Below are 13397 nucleotides of genomic sequence, written 5' to 3'. Positions count from 1 at the left end.
TAAATGTAAATAAACTCAAGGGCACAGATAATAGTACCATGCAGTAAAGAATTAGAAAATGATGAGTTTGGGTTATTTGTTGTCATTGTTTTTAATGCAACTTATTTAATTGTAGGTTTATATAATTTACTTTTACTAATGCCTATTTTTAACAACCAACTCTTAAAATTCATGAAAATTTAACAATTGATTCTCACGAGCTGCTATGAGCCAGCACCAGCATGCCTCTGACCTTGTCTACTTTCTTGTTTTCACTGATTATGGACTATTAATTGTGCATCCATCCTTTAGATTTAACATGTTCAGAATTGATTAAGTTATCAACATTTTAACTACATAACTTGAATACTACATGTAAAAGACATACATTGGGGCCAATTATATTAGGAATATAATATTTTTAATAAAAGGGAAAAAACTCTGTGTAAATAAATTGTAGTAAGAAAGTAGCCACAAGTGGCCCCACAAATTAGGACATTGTTTAATATGTAATATATGAGGAGCAACAGATGCACAAATTCTATAATTTCACACATAAACTATTGAAGTCTCAGTCAACCAAAAATAAAATTTTAAATAATGTCTGGCTAGCAGCTCCTTTCCATCCATTTATTCAAATTTTTAAAATATGTACTGTACTTCAAGGACTCTGCTGGGAACTGGTTTATAAGGATTATATGAATGTGGTAGGAGAATTAGGAAACATTTAACAGACAGCTGCACTATTATAAGTCCTCTGATGGAGGAATACAGGTGCTATAGGCATACAGAGGGCTTGAAGTGGAAGAGTTTTAACCCACATCATCACCAACACAGACTCAATCCTGCCACTAAATACCAGCAGAAAGCCTTTGGCTGGAATAAGACCAGAGTAGGAGAGAGCCAGATTGTAAGCAGAATAAATGAGAGCGCTCCAGATAAACTGGGCTCCAACTGACACTGGGCATATAATGGCTTCCAATAGATCTGAGCAAACATTCTACTGCATGTGAGCAGAGAGTGATCTTGAGTCAATGGTTATCGTACAGTCTGTGAGTAAACTCCATGAATATAGCTCTCTTTGTATGAGGATGGATGATGAGTGAGGAAAAATTATCCCCAAACACATGGTCTTTCAAGGAGGGCTATGCAAGGATGTACAAGATGGTAATGTAACTCTTATTTGGCTGGAGTATATCTTTTGTAATATTTTATTCAAGAAGGGAAAGGGAGACATTTTCAGAGTCTTTAAATATCTGAAATTTTCTGTTGCTATTTTTAATAAATCTAGATTGGCTGGGTGACCAAAATCAGGTGCATTCAAAACTTTATGTTTGCACTAAAGGTTTCTCTTTTGTTATCTGGAATTTTGGAAGAGTGTCTGGGGGAGAACTTGAGTTTTGTTCTTTAATAGATCCTTATATTTTTTGCATGTTCAATTTCTGCATAGATGCTTGGAGGTATACTTTTAATCTTTTTGGAAGGCTGTTTTCCAGGATGTGTCTCACTTGAATGGTCTTTTTCATTGCCCTCCCCCCCCCAAATATGATAAAGTATCTTAATCTATATGCTTAGGTATTATTTTTTAAACTCGGGGATGTTTTCTTCATTGTATGTTAATTATTGAGTCTGGTTCAGTTGTTCTATTTTCCTACAGGAACACTGCCATTCATAGTTTGCACTTCCGTTCTCCATTCCTCATTTATGATTTTAAACTTTTTTCCTTTTCCTGTAAAGTCTGGTGCACCATTTTATGTTTATTGTCTACATCACAATTGTATTATTTCAAAATGACAATCTGTTCTTTCTACTTCAGTGCATATTTGATTCTGCTATACAACAGTTTCCTTGAAATCATTAATTTATCTTTATTATTACTTCTATGAACTGTCCAAACTGGCCCATTCATTTGAAATATTTTCCCAAGTTACATTGTTTTTGTCATCAATTTGCGTTTTAAATTGTCTTCAAAATTTAGCCCAAATCCAATCAAGTGTTGAATGAATCCTATCTAATTGTTTAAAATTTAGAATGATACCTGGATTTTTAAGAAAGCATAGATTTGAAACATTAAAAAAATACTAAGTGAGAATATCTGCATACTAACGACTGATTCCATGTACTTACCCAGCTCTTATTGTGGTCTCTCTTCCTTTTTTGGATGCAGACAAATTGGTAAACCAAGAACCTTCCCAAATTAGAAACACAAAATGCCATTCGGATAAGTCAATTCACACTGTGTTCTGCAAAGTAGTTTGGACTTTCTCACTCAGTAAAATCTGTAACTCAGAGATGTGGGAAAATAGCTCTTACTTTTGAAACACACTAGAAATATAATTTGTTTTGATTTAGATTCAACCTGAACACTCTGGCATGTTAATTTTATTCCTAACTTATTTTTTCTCTTTTAAGGGAAAACATAACAATTTAGTTAAACTGAAATTCTTGACCATATAGTAGTCGTTAAAATTGTGCATAAAAATAATAACATATTGATTGTGATTCAATGGAAAATATTTTGATATTGACCTCATACTTTAAAAGTTGGCTCATGAAAAAACGTTAAACTTATCTTATGAAATACATTTTCATCCTTCTGCTTTTATATCCAAAGCACATTAATTTCTTCATCCATTTTCACTTCGTCCCCTCCCGTCTCAAAGGACAGGGAGTAAGGGCTTGACAGCAGTGCTAACCTTTCCTCTCTTTTCAGGGGGTTAAGAGCATGACCATTGTTATCAGGCAGACTTGGATTCAGGTCCTACTCCACAATTTATAATGTGTATAGCCTGGACAAATTATTTACCCACCCTCAGCCATAATTTTCTCATCAGTAAGTGGGGCACTCTAAGGACTTGTTAAGGTGCTTCTGTAAAGTGGGAAGGACCCTGACTGACAAGGACTGTAACAGAGCAAACACATGGTAGTTGTGCTTATTACAGCATTCTTTCCTGTTTCCATGAGAAATTCATCCCTTCACACGCAGTTTCTCTTTATAATCTTTGATAATTCTCTCTCTGCTTTTCCTTCTTCCTTTTGAACATACCTAAGTCTCTCCTGTGAAGAAAAGGCTTCATGATCTTGTTTTTCCAAATGTTTGTCCAGTTTTTATTATTTCATTCCCTTAAATGGGCTTTTTCGCCCATGTGGTTTACACCTGCTATCTCCCCTTATAACTTACCCTTTTATTTTATCAACGTCTGTGTATTGGATTCTTACTGCTATTATTACAAAGTATCACAAACTTAGTGGCTTAAAGCAATACAAATTTATCCTCTTAACAGTTCTAGAGATCAGAATTCCTTCTGGAGACTCTAGGTGAATCCTTTCCTTGCCTTTTCCACCTTCTAGAGACTGCCTGCATTCTTTGGCTTGTGGCTCACATTCCTGTGACCCCTGTTTCTGACATTACGTATTGCCTCTCACACTGATCTTCTTGGCTTTCTCTTATAAGAATCTTTGTGATTACATTGAATCCACCATAGTAATCTAGGATAACTTCCCCATCTCAAGACCCCTAACGTAATCACACTTGCCACATCCCTTTTGCCATGTAAGGTAACATATTCACAGGTTTTAGGGATTAGGACCATACTTGACCCCTTTTCTTTCCCTAGGTATGGAAGAATTTCTTTTTGTTTGTTCTATGTGTATGTATGTATGCATAATAACAATTAACAAAGATTAATGCCTCAAAATATACCCAAGTTCATATGTAATTATCGTAAAGCATTCACTGTGGGAATATTACCAAGGGAACCAAGAATAATTTGAGAGCCAGACAAAAGTTCCAAGAGAATGTGATATTTAAGTGTATCCCATCCACCTTCCTTATCATCTAGGCTAAAGGATGAATTCTATAGCTTTGGAGTTTAGCTCACAGGGCTAAGGATCGTGTTTTTGCACACTCTGATTAACAGTGTATTTGAAATGTAGTAGACAAACGAAAGACCCTACAGCTTAAGCTTTGTTAATTTTGCAATCAGTATACCTCTCCTGCTTTTGTTTGCAATCAAAATGAAGTGAAGATTCTAACTAATGGGTAGTTTCCTCATTTAGAATCCTTAATGTATTTTGTTTTGTTTTACAAAAATATTGAATTATCACTAGTTCTCTTACAGTGATATTTGTCTCAGTATCAGTTTCGTTCCTGATGCTTCCATGACTCAAATAAGACAAAATAATGATAAATGTAATATTCTGAAAATATTTAAATGGAAATTATATGAAACATGTAGTAGAAACAAAGCACGTGACTCAAAGAGCTATGAGGAAGTTGACACATGTGAGACATGAAGCAGTGACAATTTCATCATAAGGGCTGCCTCCGTGATAGTGTCTATAAGCCATCATTAGTTACATTATGCATTCTGATTTCAGAGATGTTAAAATTGTGAAGAATATGTGCATCTTAGAATTGATGAAATATGACAGTTCTCTTCGTGTTTGGTTTACAGCTTGGCTTTTCTACTGAAAGTGACATTTTTTTAATTTTAATGAGTATTGATTAGATGGCTCAGAATAAAAATGGAAACCAAAATAGACTTTGAGGGCACAAGGGTGCTAACATAACAAGTAAAGGTAGCAATTCATTTGTGATATATTTTAATGTTCCCATGAAGAGAAAAATGACAAATCAAAAATAAATGATGGTCTCACCAAATAGAAAAAATAATTAAAATAATTAAAATGCTACTTTAGAGGTATTATTACTATGAGGGAAAGGTGTTAGTATATAATACATCATAAAGTGAAAAAAGAATTATAAAAAGTGCCACATTATGATTATATATTTTGTGGAAATATAATAGATCAAAAACATGTGAACCATGAACATTTGGATAAATTTATGGTTAATGTTTAAAAATTTTTGTTTTAACACTTAGAGCATGTATTACTCTGTAGTTTTCCTACCATTTAATTGAAGTAAATTGGGATATACAAATGTATGCAAATCATACATTGTGGCTTTTCACAAACTGAGTACGCCAATGAAACCCAGCACCCAAATCAAGAGACAGAACACTATAAATACCTCAGAAGAAACCCACCCCCCTCCACCCCCTTCTATTCACTACCTTGTAATAATTTAAAGGTATTAATGTCAGTCATAGGTAGAGGCCTGTGTGAACATATGGTATTATGTTGACATACAAATCTCTGAATTCTCTTTGTAGTTATACTCATACACGTGCAGTACACCAAGTTCCAATTACTAAATTGAATTAGTATTTGCAAATGTACTTTGTAATCCTAAAATACATAGTGCAAATGCTACTGATTATTATTTTATACTTCTCTGACCTCATGAGCAAAGACCATTAACTGATTTAGCTTATGATTTTCTTTCATATTTTTTTAGTTAACTAATATTTATTTTGCATATTTTCAGGTTGATCATGTAGTTCCCAGAATCTAACAGAATACAACTGAAGGCTCCTTTTTGATGGCTCTTTCCTGTTCCAACATAGTGACCAAAGATTTGGTCATTTTTGTCTAAGTGGATGACTAGGCTGGAAGGATTACAGTTTAGTTTGGATGCTCTATTCTTAAAGAGTCTTGTGCTTGTCAGCCTCCCAAAGCAGTCAAGTCAGAGACCAAATCCCCGTGAGACTGTGCACACATGTAAATGATATTTGTAAAGGATATCAGAATTAATGGATATGAAATTCATGTTAACAGTCTCTCAGCTGGAGAACTAGGCTTCTGGATGGACAGTTTTAACCCAATAGCCCTGGATTTCCCCAATTCCTCTAAGAGCAGAGTAGTTTCAAAACTGGAAGACAGCCATACATTATTCGAAATCATGATTCTCAAACTTTGAATTAACAAAGTACAACTAAAATAAATTATGCCAATTTTGAAAATGTATTAAATTATTATATATGGTAAACATGAAAGGAAGTCGGTTATGGGAAGATTGAATATATTGATCACCAACAGATAAACAAGTGTATCTTTTTACTTCTTTCTTTAATAAAAATTTAGTATTAACCAATAAACTATGGGGCCAGCTTTCTGTCAAAGAGGAAAACTTCTACAGAACTTAAAAGGCTTTAAAAAGAATGAAGTAGGGCTTCCCTGGTGGCACAGTGGTTGAGAGTCCGCCTGCCAATGCAGGGGACACGGGTTTGTGCCCGGGTCTGGGAAGATCCCACATGCCACGGAGCGGCTGGACCCGTGAGCCATGGCTGCTGAGCCTGTGCGTCCGGAGCCTGTGCTGCGCAACAGGAGAGGCCACAACAGTTAGAGGCCCGTGTACCACAAAAAAAAAAAAAAAAAAAAAAAAGAATGAAGTAGCCCTATATATACCAATATGGAAGATGTTCACAATATATTACCATTTCAAAAAAAAAAGATTGGCACAGGAAATAAGATTAATATGTATAAGATGTATAAGATGATGTATAAGATGAATAGATAGATGATAAGTAGACATCTATATAGATAGATAGACATAGACTCATATATGCTCATATATGCATAGCATATATTTTTAAGACTACACAGGAAATTTGGAAAGAATGGCTAAATTTAGGAAGGAGGTTTACTTTCTAAAAATATGGGCATTTGTACTTTGTATTTTATGCCATGTATGTTCATTACCTCTACAAAAACATATTTTGAAAAAAAGAACACAGAATACTCTGTGCGATAGAACTTAGAACCCTGAGAGCAAAACCAACCTATAAACCCTTGATTCAAATATTTAAACCTTGCTTCCCACTGAAGCTGTCTTTTCTCCATTTTATCACATTGCTACTCAGGACCACAAACCTTTCATAAAAAATTTTTGTTGACTTCTTCCCTAGTGCTTTTCCAAATGCATGTTAATTAGCATCTGTGACCAATCACTCATGTCATAGGGGTGATAGAATCAAGTATATGAAAAGGCAGTGGACTCAATTAATGAACATGCTTTGGACTCAGAATAAGTTGTTTCAGTTGATGTAAGAGCCTGTAAACAAAGGTCAATAAATCCATCACTTAATCAGTTTATAATTGTTTCACATTGTTATGTTACACAAAGAAGTGGTTGGTATTTCCATGTCTTATAGGCTTTGTTCTGGATTATTCCATGGTGAAAACTTTGGTATTTGTCTTTGATGCTTGGTATTCTGCTATGTAAGAGTCCCTGTTTTATACAATCAGACATTTTTATTAGAAATTTTATTTACTATTTCTGAATTATTTATTTATACCCCAAAGAAGGTTCAATAAAAGATAAATTACCTAACCTAAACAAAAATTTAAAATTTAAGAGATCAGTAAAGTGAAACATAATCAGAAAAGTGTTTATTTGAATTTTTAACATAATTCTAATTTTAACCATTTGGTTCCATATAGTAGAGACTATGTTTTTAACAAATGCATTCAACTTCATGGTGTTATTCTTCTCCTTTCTAGATTCTAAGAGGATATAGTCAATTAGCGTCAACTTAACTGAATATTTCCAAAGAATTATCTTTTATTTTGTATTTTGGACATGCTCTCCAAATTTCTGCCAAATTTCTAATTATTCCTGCTCTCTCACTCACTCACTCTTGTGAACCTTATTTTTCTACCTCACTGCGGCCTCCTTTTTTTTTTTTTAAATCTGGCTTCTCATGCAGCTCTTAGTTTTATTTCAAATAAACAAGAAGGCCTCAAGGATGCAGAGAGGATAAGAGATGGACTCACCCAGGCGTTTCAAAAGTGGGAAGCCAGGAGACATAAAAATTCATTGGCTTCACTTTATTTTTTTAATTTTTTTACTCAATTTTTCAAAACTGAAATATAGTTGATTTACAATATCATGTTAGTTTCAAGTGTATAGCCCAGTGATTCATATGTGTATATATATATATATATATATATATATATATATATTCTTTTTCCTTAACATGTAACATTGTATTGCTCAAGAGGAACTAAAATTTGTAAGTATTTTACTGTGGTTTTATTCTAAGTTTCCCATAGCAAGATGCATGCCCTTTTAGAAACCAACTACTCAGCAAACATATATCATGATGATAAATAATTCTGAAAACACAAGTTTGGGATCAATACACTAATCAGAAGATAACAGAATAAGAAGTAGAACATATTCTTTCTTTTCCTTTACCCCTTTCTTGCAATCTGAGGGTGAGAAACAAATCCTCAGTGTATTTGTAGCAAGTAGATGATTCAGTTACCTGTTGTAAATTTGAAAAGAACACAAGATATGAAGAGATAGCCTGAGCGGGAAAGCAGAGGTGAATAGGACACATATTTTGAAGGCTTAATCAGTTTTGATAATGTATATATAGGACTGTGCCAAAGGATATTTTTGTTGTCATTTTGCCATATTATTTAAGGGGTGAAATACCTTAAAACATTTTTTTTGTTTTAATAGTAAGACCAAAAAGTATGTCACATCAAAATATGCAGTGATTCTTTCACTTGGATTAGCCAAACCATAAGGAATAACAGTGTTCTTCAAAAATGTGCAGCCTATTTTGAAGAAAATATGGTTATCATTAATGTTACATTTTATTTTCCTCCAATCTTCTATCTGGTTCAAGTAGTGAATTTTAAATTTTTGTTTGGTAAGTTTATTGCAAATGTGCCAGAATTTGACATCTGCAATTCTTAGTATATGCTATGTTAAGAAAAACAAAGTATTCTTTTAATTAGGTATGATTTCAGACCCATAAGGAAAACAATGAAGTAATTTTTTCCTGTTGCTTCCCAGGAATGGATATTCCCCCAGTTCAGTGGTTCTCAAATAGGTTGGCATAATGGACTTAAGGTTCAGCTGGGGAATGTCTATAAATTGTAAAACCTTCTTTTTTCTTCCCAATTCTCTTTCCAGCTTCCTTCTAGCTATTTTGCTATACTCTATGTTAAGAACAATTGTCAGACATTGTGCTATGTCTGGGACTACAAGGTTCATGAACCTTTACTCTTACCTTCCAGGACCTTCTATTTTCTTCCAATTTTGACAAGAAAACCAATGATATGATACAGTGGGATGAGGGCGATGATTAGTAAAATGTACTTTATAGAATCAGAATCTAAAACAAATGGATTAAGGAAAGCTTACCAAAAGAAGAGACATTTGAGTTGAGAGCTGAAAAATATTATCTAGATATAAAAGGGTTTTTTATGTGTAAGAGTGTATGTATTTATGGATATGATTTGAGTATTGTGATTACTGCAGAGAACATTCTAAGCAAATATGTATTCTAAGCATATACAAGTCTGAAGCAGAGAGTCAGAATATATTTAATATGTCATTGTTGTTTGGAAAAACGGTGCATAATAAGTGAAGTGGGAGGAGATGTTCAAGAGGTAGGGCTGATGTGAAGAGGTAAAGTAAGGAGTTGAGCATTCTGAAAGCTTAGGGATGACTTTTTATGGTAAGATATAGTTGTACTTGGGATTTTGAAAGATACTGATAACAGAGAAGTAAGGCTTGAGGCAGTGAGAGGCTAATGTAGTAATATGGATGAGAAACTATAGTAGAAAAAATTCATATCCAAAGAGAGGTAATTAGAAAAAACAAAATATTGAATTCATATTTACTTCAAGTGGATGTATAGAACATTTTAATGAGGTTTCTTCGATATGTTTTTAAGCTGTCTACCTCCCAGAAAACTTTCATTGACAGCTTGTAATACTGTCTTGCTTCCTATAATATAGAATCGTTACTGAATCATTTCAATAAAAAAATAAAAATAAAAGCTTTTCCTTAAGAAATCACTTCCCTTGACGCCTCAGCCCTCTCCAAGTACTGCCTCATTTTCTGTTCCCTCCAAAGACAAATTTTTCAAAAACGTTGTATATTTCTGCTGCGTTCGTTCTCTTACGTTTCATCTTTTTGTCAGTCCATTCTTGGCTTCTGCTCCCAATACTGCCCTTGCCTAGGCCCACAATGATATCTTGTTGGAATAGTCAGCACACTTCTGCCATCCTCTTTCTCATTGTCTTACCATTGATCAATGCATTCATCCACTCCGTTTCTGAAACAACCTTCTTCCCTTGAAACTACGATTTTGGTGTATCTCCCATCTCTGTTGCTACTCTGTCTCAATCTCATTTCCTATCTCCCCCTCTTCCAGCTACTGAATCTCCAGCTACTGAAATTCTTCTTTCTTTTCTCTGACTTGTCTCCTAATCTAATCCATTTTTTAATTTCAAACAACAGCAATGTGACAACACATGTATAATTTGTATCTCCTCTAGTTAGGGTATCTGCTCTGAATTCTAAATTCCTTTGTCCAAGAATCTATTTGTTATATCCACTTGTATGTTTATAGAGGTCCCAAGGGTTATCAATTCCAAAACTGATCTCTTGATCTTTTTTTTTTCTCCCAGGCTTTCCTATTTTATTAAAAGGCACCATCACCCAGCCAGTTGCTCAAGCCAGGAACCTGGGGATCATCCTGATTCCTTTCTCTCCTTCCACCTTAAACCCAATCCATCGCCAAGACCTCTCATTTCTACCTTCAAAATATGTCTTAAAACCATCATCTTCTCTTCATCTTCATTGCCACTACCTTTGTTCAAGCCACCAGGATTTCTCATCCAAATTGCCTCAGTAGCTTTCTAACTGGTCCTCATTTTTCTTTTATAGTAGATAGTATGCCAGATGTTCCTACCTCTACTTCATCCACAAAAAGCCTTAATGAATCTTTGCACCTACTTTCTGCTTTTATAAACAAATGGTAGTCTTTGTCTTCATAAACAGAAAAATAATACCTGCTCTTATACCTTCCTTTTTGTAAGTTGGAAGAAATGTTCCCTATTTGTCTTTACTTCTGCCTTCATAATCATCACCACACATTCTTTCATACTTGGATGGAGTACCTGTAAATATATTAGAGAATGAAATTAAATAACTAAACATTAATTTTTATAACTCTTTATTTTAGTAGTGATGCATCATAGTAAAAATTTTGTAACATAAGAAGTATAATTTTACAATTAAAGATAATTATTTTTAAGATATTGCCAAAAGTTTTATTTTTGTCTATGCATACATATTTTACTTAAATGGATCCATGCTGTATATTCTTTATAGTAACCTGTTGTGTAACATATTATTCTATTGTTCTTCTGATAATTCTGCCAGGTCCTTTAAAAAAATGTATCAAAACATTTTCTGCCTGGATATTATTCTAATAGCCATAATTTAACCGTTCTCTTGAAGTCTGACATAAACGTTATTTCTATTATATTACTATACTATATATATTTATATTAGTATTATAAATGAACCTGTAGTAAACATTTTAGTAAGTGTGTAGTATGGTTCTCTGATTATTTCCTTTGAATAAATTATTGTAAGCTGAATTACTGGGCCAGAGTATTGGCATGTTTCTAATTCAAACTGATCCGTAGGAAAGCTGGCCTTATTTATGCTTTTACCACCAGAGAATGAGGGCACCCAGGTGAGCTGTTAGGATAAGGGTGAGGGAAAACAACCAAGTAAAACCACATCTTGCATAGAATGTTAATATAGTTACTATTATAAAATATTTTGTAACTTCTGTAATATGAATACCGAGTTAACAGAAAGTTAACTATTATATTAGGTGAGTCGTGACTACAGTCACAGATTTCAGTGCTAGTTATTAGGGGGAAATGTCTAAAACTCATGAGAAACAATAGTATCCTACTAAGAAGACACTAACTGGTGTAAGTCTAGCTTGTGACTTAATACAGATTTGGTAGTTCCTTGGAAATACGCCTTTGGCCGATAAGTTAAATCTCATGTTTTTGGTGGTGAGTGTTGAAAATAAATTCCAACAAGTATGTTCTAAACTAGGAGAGATCATTTCCTCTTTAAATTGTATGATATACTCTATTAAAATATTTTATAACTGGAAGGATAAAAGAAGTTGATAGTGATTTTTTAGATCACCAAGGTGTAAATAAAGAACCCCTAGGTATGAAAAGAACGGAATAAGGCCTTGATGATTTTTCATAATTAATGTATGTCTTCATATGCTTCTTATATTCTAAGGGGTGATTTATGTCCTAAAAGATTAAATTTTGCTTTAAAAATGTAAGAATCATAAATTAGACATGGCTGACATTTCCTTACCTGGATTAAGGAAACCTGTTTAGAAAAAGCAATGAAGGCAGGTACAAGGGACCTCAAGTAAAGAGGCTGTTGATGCATATGATGGGAGCAACCTCTACAGTAATAGATAGGGCAGGAGCTACAGAAAACTCCAGCACCTTTCATCTCCTGCTTTGAGAGAATTCTGAACTATCATTAATCCTTTGGTACCCCGGAACTCAATTTTACCTATAACCGTATAAGTTAAAAGAGCACCATACTATTAAGCTCTCATGTTACTTATCCAAACCTCACTCTCTCTGTGAAGCATGGACTCTCCTATGTTACCTTACCCTTTCTCTGCTGACTTCAGTACAGAAGTCCCCAGCATGTTACACATTGTTGGACATTGTGGGAGCTTTTTCCTGGGAGAGGTCTGGCTCTTTATAAAGTCAAGTGCATTCTTCTACCACAGTCTCCGGCCCACAGTGACTTGTCCAAAGGATGAACACATAAATCATGGCAGATCAGTTGATATCCTTTCCATGCACTGAAATATAAAACCATTCTTTCTTCTGGGGCTTAGAGACTAATATTATCAGTACCCATGTTCCATACCATGGGTATAATCAGAGACAAAAACAAAAGCCCAGGAAGGGCTAGAGCTTATTCGCATTGAGTTTCTTGTTCCAGTTCCTAAGGCTCTGGTCTGCAGCTCTTTTTTTTGAAACTTAGGAGCTATTTGTTTATGCTTACTAGCATATAAACTAATAATTTTATTGTTTGGCTTGACTTATTATGAGTGGTCTTTCCATTGCTTACAACTTAGTGAATCTTGAATAATATACACATGAAAATAAAAACTAGAAAATTTAGTTTAAAAAGTAACGTGTAATATTCAATTAGATAATGTGAGAGCATAACATTTAATTTTTTTCCTAGCTCCTATTTGTAGTGATTCATAATATTCAAAGAAATGGCATATTGCGTTAAACTTAGTAGCATTCTGAATTCTATGTTCATGCATTTGTATGTGCTCGCTGCACAGACTTGACAAGTATTTGTTATTATGCTTATGAATAGATAACAACTGCAGTATTTGTAGGCTAAAATTCTACAAGTTTAAGAATTGTCAGGAGCTTGTATTTGTGATTGGGCCTGTGTTAGTGAGATATGTTTCATAATGGGGCCATCATTTTTGCCAAATTCAGTTGTTCATTAACAACACTCTATTAAAAGTCAAATAATCTGTCAAAACCACAAAATGGTCATTTCAAAGTAGTATTTCTGTGTGAAATGTTCTTCTTTCTGAAGGAAAGAAAAAGGCCATCTGGAGTTCCCAGAACTGTGTTCAATCTGACATTGATCATGAGCTTTTTCATTTTATAAA

Source organism: Hyperoodon ampullatus, assembly GCF_949752795.1.
Source record: "Hyperoodon ampullatus genome assembly, chromosome: 16".
NCBI classification, from domain to species: domain Eukaryota; kingdom Metazoa; phylum Chordata; class Mammalia; order Artiodactyla; family Ziphiidae; genus Hyperoodon; species Hyperoodon ampullatus.
The sequence above is the reverse complement of the archived record's forward strand: the minus strand, read 5'-3'. Positions refer to the sequence as shown.